Below are 12,157 nucleotides of genomic sequence, written 5' to 3'. Positions count from 1 at the left end.
AAAGACCCTGATGCTGGGAAAGATTGAGGGCAGGAGGAGAAAGGGACGACAGGATGAGATGGTTGGATGGCATCACTGACTCTATGGACATGAGTTTGAGTAAACTCCAGGAGTTGGTGATGGACAGGGAGGCCTGGCGTGCTGCGTTTCACGGGGTCACAAAGAGCTGGACACGACTGAGCAACTGAACTGAACAGACATGATGCTATTGGTAAAGAACCCACCTGCCAATGCAGAAGACATAAAGACGTGAGTTAGATCCCTGGGTGGGGAAGATCCTCTGGAGAAGGAAATGGCAACCCACTCCAGTTTCTTGCCTGGAGAATCCCATGGACAGAGGAGCCTGGAGGGCTACAGTCCATGGGGTCACAGAGTCAAACACGACTGACATGACCCAGCATGGCACAGCACAGCAGAGTATACATGTCAATGCTGCTCTCTCAATGCATCCCACTCTTCGCTTCCCATGCTGTGTCCACAAGTCCATTCTCCACATCTGTGTCTCTATTCCTGCCCTGCAAACAGGCTCATCAGTACCATTTCTCTAGATTCCATATATATGCCTTAACATATGATATTTGTTTTTCTCTTCCTGACTTACTTCACTTTGTATACTATCTACAGATTCAGTGCAATCACTATCAAATAACCAATGGTGTCTTTCACAGAACCAGAACAAAACATTGCACGATCTGCATGGAAACACAAAAGACCCTGAACAGCCAAACGATCCTGAGAAGAAAAATGAACTGGAGCAACCAGGCGCCCAGAACTCAGATTACATCACAAAGTCACAGTAATCAAGACAGTATGGCACCAGCACAAAAACAAAAATACAGATCAATGGAACAAAATAATAAGATAGAAAGCCCAGAGATAAACCTAACACCCACGGTCACCCCGCCACTGACAAAGACGCAAGAATATACAATAGGAAAAAGAAAGCCTCCTCAACAACTAGAAAACTGAACAGAAAACTACATGCAAAAGCACACCCCATAACACCACACACAAAAACAAACCCAAAAGGGACCAAAGGCCCAAATGCAAGGTCAGAAATTGCAAAAACCCCAGAGGAAATCACAGGCACAACACTCCCCAACACAAATCGCAGCAAGATCCTCTCTGACCCACCTCCAAATTGTTGTAAACTTAACTCACATTCTTGAATTCTTTCTCATGCAGAATTAAGATGATTATTATATGCCATCACACACTTGTGGTCCACCAGCTGCAGGATGTTAATGCCATACCTGATCATCACTGGGCACTTCTGGGAGAGGCCCCAGGGAAAGACCCACAGGTTCTCTGGGAGCCCTGGACAGCAGCATCTTGGGCAGAGAGTTGGACATTCCCGGCCTCCATCCATTCCTTCAGGCCTTGGCGGGAGCCAAACACCTCCAGACTGGGCTCCTTGTCAGCTATTAGGCAGGCTTGAAGTGCAGCTGGGTGCCATTCAGCTTAGTGAAGGATTTCCCCAGGATGTCCACAGGATGGTACAGGGTGCAGTGAGGTCAGTCACAAGCCCTCATTCTGATGGAACTGCTGAGGTGAATGGGGTCCAGGACCTCGTGTACAGGCAGGCAGGAGCACACTGTTGATGGAGAAGCAATGAGAGTGAAGGATGTGGGGGTGTGTATTTTTCTGAATTATGGTTTCCTCTGGATAAATGCCCAGGATCATACAGTAGCTCTATTTCTAGGTTTTTGAGGCACCTCCATACTGTTCTCCATAGTGGCTACACCCATTCCCATCAACAGTGTAGGAGGGTTCCAAAAGAACTGACTTTGAGAGCTTGTTCTAAACTAAGCACTGTGCTGAGCATTGAGAAATCAGAGGCAAGTGCTAGTCCCTATCTTTAAATTGCTCACTATTTGTAGAAAAGGATAGATATGCAATTGAGAAGCTGTTCTTATTTTCCAAAAGCTCCACTACAATGCTGTGGGATGAAACATTTTATAAAGGGAAAGTTTCAACCTCAGTAGTATTATAAATGACTTAACAAAGAAGAATAAATGCTTAAATAGCCTTGAAAAATCTAGAGAATGCTTTTTTTTTTTTAAGAACCCTCATTTTTATGGTCAGGAATTTGGACTTTATTCTGATATACAGTGTTTATAAAAATGTGGACAAATCACTTGGGCTATTACATAAAGAAGTGATTTCCAGGCCTGGCCTTACAAATGCATCATCAGAATCTCTGCAGCACAGACTAGGAATTTTCAGCAGCAGTTAATTTCTAAAGTTAGACAAGCTTATATTTAGTACCAAGGTAACACCAAAGATTTTTGAAGAGGTTTATGGTAACATGAGTTAAATTTTTAATTATCACTTTGGCCTCTCCTCAGTCAACTCTCTTACGCAGCTGTCTTCTAGACTATCCTCAACTTCCTGGCCATCCTGGGCTCCACAAGCACCAACTTCATTATGGCCTTCAGAAGTCCCTACATCTTCCACCAGGCATCAGACTTCCGAGTCTTAGCCTCAGTTCCTTGAGATCACAGTTTTACTATGTGCGTTGATTAAACCATGCAACCAAAGTCCATTCTATCCATACATTCCATCTTAACCCAGACCTTGATCTTCTTAGCAAGTAAGCATGAAACCTTTGTGAGAGTTGGACTCTAAAGAAAGCTGAGTGCCGAAGAATTCCTGCTTTTGAACTGTGGTGTTGGAGAAGACTCTTGAGAGTCCCTTGGACTGCAAGGAGATCCAACCGGTCCTTCCTAAAGAAAATCAGTCCTGAATATTCATTGGAAGGACTGATGATGAAGCTGAAACTCCAATACTTTGGCTACCTGATGCGAAGAACTGACTGATTTGAAATGACCCTGATGCTGGGAAAGATTGAAGGTGGGAGGAGAAGAGGATGACAGAGGATGAGATGGTTGGATGGCATCACAGACTCAATGGGCATGAGTTTGAGTAAACTCCAGGAGCTGGTGATGGACAGGGAGGCCTGGCATGCAGCAGTCCATGGGGTCGCAGAGTCAGACACGACTGAGTGACTGAACTAACTGACTGATGAAACCGTTGGCTTGCTACCCAAACCTGTGACTTCATATTTTCTTCCTCTAAAGGTCCATGGTCCTCTTTACAGTTCTGTTGTCAGCAGACAACTTTCACTGTTACCAATAAAATTACTCCTGTGGTGATTTTACATAATTATACATAGGAAGAGTTAAACAAGAATACTTTACATGGATACACAAGGTCAGAAATATTTGACAATAACATAAGAATTATCAAGAAATAATTTCTATGCCAGGGGACTGAGAGAAGCCCTTTCATAGTTGTATCCTGCTGGAAAGTGCTTTTACCTTTGTTTTTCAGTGCAAAGGGACAGATTTCAGAGTTGCAAGCGTTGAGAACAAAGAGAGAGAACAAGTTATAATAAAACCCTCAGCGAGGAAAGTCTTCAGATAAGCAGACACTAGAAATGCAAACTTCCTTCAATCCCAGAACTGAAGTGGAATGCATAGTAGGTATTAACCAAAGGAAAGAGCTCTGCACATACAGTTAATGAAGCTGCTGTGTTATCAACATGAGCCCTGAACTCTGCTAAGAAAGGACTGAATGTCCCTGCTGTTAGGGTGAGACAGGCAGCCAATCACACACACACCTTGGGCCTGGGAACAGACGGGCTTAGAAGACACTCACTGAATGGCTGAAAACCAGAACAAGAAAAGAGATGGTTCCCGAAGGTTTCACCACTTCTTTACTGAAAATGCACTAAAAACTAACACCAGCATGGCTTTAACATTTAACGTCATCGGTGTACAGTAAGCTCTATGTTGGAAGGGTCATGCAGCATCAGGTGAACTTTACTGTATTATTGTTCACTTGCTAAGTTGTGTCTGACTCCATGGGTTGTAGCCCACCAGGCTCCTCTGTCCATGGGGTTTTACAGGCAAGAACACTGGAGTGGGTTGCCATTTCCTTCTCCAGGGCATCTTCTTGGACCACAGATCAAACTCCCTTCTCCTGCATTGCAGGTGGATTCTTTACCACTGAGCCACCAGGGAAGCCAAACTTAACGTTATACACTCTTCCACCTAAAACTTTACTTACTTCAAGTCCTCTTATCATCTTTAAAAAGGTCTTGATTTTAAGATGTTAATGGTATAATTAAAAAATGTATGGCCTTGACAAAGGCAGTAAGACTCTGGTCATGAGGAACAGGGGGCCAGACAGTCCCCGCCCCAGAATCACGTCCTGCTGAGGTCTGAACATTGAGGTTAGTCTCAGCCATTATGTCCACCCTCATAGAGCCTGAAATTCTTCTCAACTGCAAGCTCACTGATTCCAGTTTCCACATAGACTCTCATCATCATTTCAACATAGATACCTGTACAAGGCATTAACCCCTAGGCACTCTGGGGTTGTGTTTCCTGGTCTTTCTGGGAAGCCAGAACCTCTGAGAAGCTGACCCAGTAGAACCTCGACATGGGAGGGGCTGAGTTTCCTCCCACGCAGCCTCAACAGAGGCACCGATAAACCCTGGCCCTCGGCCCTCAGGGAGGCTGAGCCACATGGAGGCGTTGGATGGCCTTGTGTACCACACGTGAAGAATTCTTGGGTCAGCAGTGAGGTGACGCAGCCTAAGCTCAGGGTGGGCTTTAGGGAACCTGGGATGACACACTATTCGGGTCCAGTGTGGACACACTTCACTCATTCACATGCCTTCTGCAGTGGACTTCACAGGAACTGGGATAGGCAGAGTGTGCTATCAAGAGTAATCCGGATGAACGCCAATGAAACAGTCCATTCACCCAAGACACATTTGTTGCATGCCTACTGTGCAGCAGGTGCTGAACTAGGCCCTGGTACCTCGTCCTTTATAGAACATGGTATTTGGAGATGTCTAAAACAATGAATTTGTTTTTCCATCTCCATAAATCATGTTGCCTCTGGCTTCTGATTTAAAGACTTCTCGTCTGAGGGGAAGTCAGATGCTGCCTAGAAAAAAGAAAATCATTGTTTAGCATTAAATTTAATTTTTGTTTAACTTAAGTTTTTTCTTTGAGTCTGTAGCATGAGAAAAGTCTTGAAAAGCCCAGGTTTTGTTTAAAGACAAAATACTTTGTTCATTTCCATTTTACGTACTGAGAACAAAGCTTGGAGGTCTGAGCACAGAGTTTTACTCTACAGAACGGGGAGAATTTGAAGGATTCACAATTCCTCTCACAGAATAAGGAAAAACACAAATCCCACTGGCCTCTGGGAAGACACCGTTACAGAAAGAAATTTCAACAAGATAAGAATAGGGTAAAGTCACGGTTTCTCTGGAAGTCAGTGTCCGAACATCCCGAACATGGGCTTAGAGGGGCAGTAGATTTCTGATGATAGAAATTCAACCACAAACACCCAATAGAGCTCGAAGGAGAGTCCCAGAGCAGCAGGCTGGTGTTCTGCCTCCTCTCTGCTGTGTCCAGTGCATTCTGAGGACAGGGAAGAGCATCATTCACAGGGAGCTGTGCTCAGAGCCAAACGCTTCTCCTCTTTCTCAGTGAAGTTAATTGAATAGAAGTCTAAAAAATGACTTCCTCGTGGCAGTCCGTAATAACTTAATTTCTGTGTCCTTAGATGAGATAAGCATGCCGCGATCGATAGAACAGTGGTTTCTGGCCGTGCGCTGCATTTTTATGAAGTGTCTGGATCATGGCCCAGAAACAGCGCTTCCGTCTTTCCCTGCTGCTTGCTCAGAACTTGGTGACGGTTCAGAAACACCCACGCGCCTGTAGGGAGGACACGAGAGGTAGCTGAAAATGTGAGAACCAACGTGCCGACTGAAGGATGGAAGTAGTGCGGCGCGAGGGTCCCGGCGGCTCAGGCTGAGGACTGGACACCCGACAGAGGAGGGACGTGAAGCGCGTGAATCCCGAGGGGCGCACCAGGCGGCAGGCGGCAGGGGGAGGCGCGGGCACCGTGCACTTCCGGCCACGCGCGCACGCGGCCTTGTCACCGGAAGACACGGCGGGGTCACAGGTCAACACGCCGCCTCAGGTTCGCCGAGCCTGCCTCAACCGAAAGCCATCATCAAGTCCAGCAAAGGGACCCCCGGCCCCCGTAGCCCAGGGCACCAAGTTGGGTACTATCTCCCCTACACTTTGATGACAAAAGAAAAAAGAAGAGAGAGGCAAAGTTCTTGGGAGACCATGTTTTTCAAAAAGAAATCAGGTTTACAAATGGAGACTCCTAAACTGAAGGAAACAGAGCCTATTCAAAAGAAAGCATTTTAAACTGGAAGACACTAATATACCTTTAAGGAACAAGCTTAGAATGTGTTGTTTTTGCTGTCGCGGCTGATGCTGCTGTACTTCTGCTTATGAGCAGCGATGGGAGTTTCACAAAATACATTAGAAACTAGTTAAAGGCTGGTATTCTATTAGAGGAAAAGAGAGATGGAGATTCCTCAGTTAACTATGAATGAATTTCAGATCTACCAGTTACAGGAATGTCTAGTGTCCTTGGCTCTTGTCTATACAAGCAGACTTACCAATAAGTCCCTTGGGCTACAAGTAGATCAAACCAGTCATTTCTAAAGGAAATCAACTCTGAATATTAAGTGAAAGGACTGATGCTGAAACTGAAGCTCCAATACTACAGCTACTTGAGGCAAAGAGCCAACTCACTAGAAAGACCCTGATGCTGGGAAACACTGAAGGCAGGAGGAGAAGGGGACGATGGGATGAGATGGTTGGATGTACATGAGTTTGAGTAAACTCTGCGAGCTGGTGACAGACAGGGAGGCCCGGCGTGCTGCAGTCCATGGGGTCATATAAAGTTGGACAGGTCCGAGTGATTGAACCACAGCAACAACCAAAACTTCATACCTCTATTGGTTAATTTCGGGGAGTTCAGGCTCCAGTTAAGAGTGAAACCTCTGGGTTTAACTGAACAAAGAAGTGGGGCTGAGTTGAGAAGCAAAATGGCAGTCAGATTTGAGGGAGCTAAATAGACCCGTTAGATGCGAGTGGGGACGATGATGAGCAGGAGAGAGGCAACAGGCCAGTAACTGAACACCGCCATCAGCCGTGGGGGTGCCCTGGCATGCAGTAGGTACCCGTTACATGTGTTTAAAGGAAATGACAGGGCTTCCCAGGTGGTTCAGTGGTAAAGGATCCACCAGCCGATGCAGGAGCCATGGGTCCAATCCCCAGTGTGAGAAGATCCCACACGCCACGGGGCAGCTAAACTCATGGGTCACAACCATTGAGTGGGCGCTCCAGAGCACGGGGGCCACGACTACCGAGCCCAGGGCCGCAGCTACTGATCCTGTGTGCTCTGGAGCCTGCCCCACAGCTCGAGGAGCCGCCGCAGTGAGAAGCCCGCACACAGCTAGAGGGTATCCCTCACCGGCCGCCACCAGAGAAAGGCCCACACAGCAACAGAGACCCAGCATGGCCAAAAACAAACGGCCAATCAACTAACTAAACACATTTTTTAAAAATTCTTAAAAATTAATAAATGAGTCCTAAGTAGGCAGTAAGAGTGTAGAATCATCACCCAAGTTCTAGAATGAAAACACCTGGGACTTTTATGGACAACTTGTAAGCTCACGGATAATTTGAGGGGACACAAAACCAGAAGAGTTAATACCCAGGTCAGCCACCTTCACCCACATTCACTTTCCATGGGCCACATGCTTGCTGCACAATGTGAGGTCCTAGTCATGGGGAAGTGTAGTCTCCCACAACCATCCTCTTGATGTTGTATTTTTCCCAATAAATTCGTGGTTGAACCTGGGCCAGGAATCCAGCACATTCTGGTAACCTGTTCCGGTTCCCAGTTCTATATTCCTGGAGGAGTCCCTGAGACGCAGAGTCTATGCCTGGCTCTGACAGTGAAAGTGAAAGTCGCTCAGGTGTGTCCAACTCTTTGCAACCCCGTGGACTATACAGTCCACAGAATTCTCTAGGCCAGAATACTGGAGTGGGTAGCCTTTTCCTTCTCCAAGGGATCTTCTCCAGGGGATCAAACCCAGGTCTCCCACATTGAAGGCAGATTCTTTATCAGCTGAGCCACAAAGGAAGCCCAAGAATACTGGAGTGGGTAGCCTATCCCTTCTCCAGGGGATCTTCCCAACCCAGGAATCGAACCAGGGTCTCCTGCATTGCAGGCGGATTCTTTACCAACTGAGCTATGAGGGAAGCCCTGGCAGTGAACACTGATAAATCCTGACTGGGGAAGCAACAGGATTCCCAAGGCCTTTGGATTATGAACCTCATCACCTTGAAGCACATCCTCCTGGTTTCAGCCCTGGCTGAAAGCATGCTTACAACTGGAAGACAGCCAGGGCCATTCCCAGGCTCCAAAACAGCGTAAATCAACAGACAGGAAAGGGAGTCTTTGTATTACACCTAGGCCAGAAATTACCTCCTCAGAAGCTTTCTGCAGTTAATGGCCCTAGAAGTTGCAGGAAAGAAAGATGGAAACTGTGGTACGAAGACTATACTCTTCCCCCCACACCCTTATTTTATTCTGATGAACCCACAGAGAAATGAGTTAATTACTCCATGGGGTTGTCCTGCTCGGGAGAAAAGCATTTCCTGGTTTACTGGCACAAACTGTAGCCAAGAGCTCAGACAGAGTGGGTGAGACTTGAATTAACATCTACTCCATTCAAAATCTTCTGTGCCAGGCTTTCTGCTACAATGTGTCTGAAAATTCAGAGCCTGCCTGGCATTAGTTAAGTATGAAAAGAATGTACGGGCTTTTATTTAAAGTCTTCTTTGCAAGGTTTCTTTTTCTCAGTTTTGAGTTTGCATTTTGGGGGGCTAAAAGGTGTTTACATTCAGTGTTAGGTAAGTGATTTAGAGAAAGAAAAGCTGGTAATTAAAGCAACTGATTTAGAGTTGGAGATCCTCCGAGGAAAACAGCTCATAATGTCTAAGAACCCTGAGGAATGGAGCTGCCTGCCCAGTCTCATCTTTCAAGTAGAACTGACTGTGTGTTGAGGCAATTAAAGCTTTGCCTCTGATAAGAAGCTAGAAAAAAGGCTGAGACCAGCGATAAGCAGCCAGAGCTACAGGAGTGTCCAAGGGCGCTGCTGTCTGCAGAGGGAAGTCCCTGTCAGGAGGAGCCCTGGAAGAGCGTGGCCGGTTGAGAAGCACGCAGGTGGGAGCTCAGTGGTCCAGGTCCGTTCCAGCCACAGGCTCCCATCCCTGGGATGGCATGTCTTCTGCCTCAGTTTCCACACCCACCAAGTGAGGGGACTGAATTCTACAGCCCTTGAAGCCTCATGCTCGGAGTCCATAAAGCCTGAGTGGTGAGTGCACCATGCTTAATACAGGTGCTTTCTCACGAGAGACTGCAGCACTCTGAGTACCATTAATTAGAGATTTAATTAATAGCACTCATTTTTCCTAGAATGATATTTTGGTAAAAACAAATGCATTGTTGATTTTTCTCTTGTCTCTGTTACCCAAAGCTAAGAAATTAAGAGCTGCTAATGCGTCGTCTTCACCATCTGGGTTTTCTGGGACAGTGCCAACTTTATGGATTATATTGAATCACTCACTCCCATCATGATTTGAAATTTCTAGCATTTTGTCATCCAAGCAATATCTCCCCAATTGCCATTTGCTGCCTAATGTGGCACAACATTACTGTCAGAGATGTTTTCAGCTTTTTGCCTTGCAAAATGTGTTCCTGGCACCTGTACCAATGGAGACGTTCTGTCCACAGGGGTGACAGAAATCAAAAGACATGGGAGCAATACATAATTTATGCCCATAGGAATGTGAAAAATGCAGCACTGTGTTTATTTCCGCTCAACATTGAATAAAATAGATGCGACCAAACTGCTCCTTTGAACTCTTCAATGCATAGGTCCTAGGAAGTTTAATATTTTGTTTCCAAGTGAGTTGGATCAGTTGTCCCTACATGTTTTTTTTGTTGTTGTTGTTGTTTTAATTTTATCGGAGAATAGCTGCTTTACAATGTTATGTTAGTTTCAGGTATTCCGCAAACTGAATCAGTTATACACACGCATATACCCAGTCTTCTTTAGATTAGTTTCCCTCATAGGCCATTATAGAGTATTGAGTAGAGTTCCCTAAGTTATGCAGTAGGTTCTCATTAGTCATCTGTTTTATACATTAATATCAGTAATGTATATATGTCAATCCTAATCTTTTAACTCATCCTCTTTCCCCTCTTGGCTCCCATATGCTTATTCACAATTTCTTTTATCTCTACTTCTGCTTTGCAAATAAGATCATACACACTGACAGATGAATGGATAAAGAAGATGTGATACATATATACAATGGAATATTACTCACCCATGGAAAGGAAAAAAACTGGGTCATTTGTAGAGATGTGGATGGACCTAGAGACTGTCATATAGGGTGAAGCAAGTCAGAAAGAAAAAATATCATATATTAACACATAGATATGGAATCTAGAAAAATGGGATGGATGAACCTATTTATAGGGCAGGAATAGAGATGCAGATATAAGGAACAGATGTGTGGATGTGGTGGGGGGGGCGGGAAGGGAGGGGTGGGACGAAGAGAGGGTAGACTTGACATACATCCACTGCCGTGTGTAAAGCAGATGGCTCGTGGGAAGCTGCTGTAGCGCCCCGGGCATTCAGCCCAGAGCCGTGTGACGACCTCGAGGGACATGGAGTGACAGGGAGACCCACGAGGGAGGGGGTGTGTGTATGCAGGGGGCTGCCTCACTTTGTTGTACGGCAGAAGCTAACGCCACATTGCAAAACAATTGTACTCCAATTAAAAAAAAAAAAACAAGTGTTGACACTTCCCACCACTGCAGGATGATCCTTATTTGTCTTATTTGTCTCTGAATTTCACTGTGCCCTTTTCCAGATGAAAAGTTAACAGCCCCTTCTTGTGGTCCATCCTTACAAGATCTGCCGTAACAGAACTGGGTGGCTCCTTAGTCATCCAGAGACATTCATTTTGCCAACCAGTTTTGTTAGTTTCAGTATTAGTTTCCTGGAACCACAGTAACCAGTTTCCACAAACGGGGTGACTTAAAACAGTCGAGAGGAGAGAAGTCCAGAATCGAGGGATAAGCAGGGCCGTGCTCCGAGGAAGCCTTTCCTGCTTCTGGTGACTCCTGCTGCTCCTCGGCTTGGCCTAGGCCGGAGCACCACTCTCATCACCACTCTCATCTTCTCTCTGGGCCTCTCCCCTGGGTGTTGCTGATCTAAACATTCCTTATTGAATTTAGGGTCCATCTGGGTAATCCAGGATGATATCCCTAGACATTTAACTTACTTATATCTGCAATGACCCTTTCTTTTTCCCCCAAATAACATCAAATTCACAGGTTCCAGAAAATGGTGGGCAGATCTTTTGAGGGATACCAATCAACCCACTATACACCTCTCAAGGGGGTTGTCCAGAGGAACTGGACTTGGCCTGATACACTTTATCATTGTACGTGCATCCCTCTTCCTCACAGAGCGTGCAGGCATATGGGCCACAGAGCATAGGCTCCTTGGAATCACTGCTCCTTCTTGACCCGCATATAAGCCATCGAGCCAAATTCCCTTCTAGCTAAAGGTTAGGTTTTGCTAACCTAACGTATGTATTAATATATATGCTATATATATTTTATATATTTATATAATACATTTATAATCAATAGATTTATATAATTATAATTAATTATATATGTTATATAATTACAATTAATATATAGGTATATATTTTATATATTTATATAATACATTTATAATTAATATATATTATATAATTATAATTAATATATAAGCATATTAATTATGTATTAATATATAATATTAATCTAATATTAATCTTTATATAATTAATATAATTATAATATAGTATGTAATATAATAATATAAAATATATTATATATTATACTATTGGTATAAAATATATATAAATTATATATGAACAATTAATATAATCATTATAATATATAATATAAATATAATATCTATATAATATTTATATATTATATTATATATAATATATAAATATATGTTTATACATTTATAATATATTTTATAATTATATTATAAAATTTATAATAAATTTATTATAAACTTTATAGTTACATTATAAAATGTTATAAAATATAATACATATATTTTATAATATATATTATATAACATATAATATATATTAATATATTATTACATTATTATATATTA

The sequence above is a fragment of the Odocoileus virginianus genome, chromosome 32, assembly GCF_023699985.2.
Source record: "Odocoileus virginianus isolate 20LAN1187 ecotype Illinois chromosome 32, Ovbor_1.2, whole genome shotgun sequence".
Taxonomy (NCBI): Eukaryota; Metazoa; Chordata; class Mammalia; order Artiodactyla; family Cervidae; genus Odocoileus; species Odocoileus virginianus.
The sequence above is the reverse complement of the archived record's forward strand: the minus strand, read 5'-3'. Positions refer to the sequence as shown.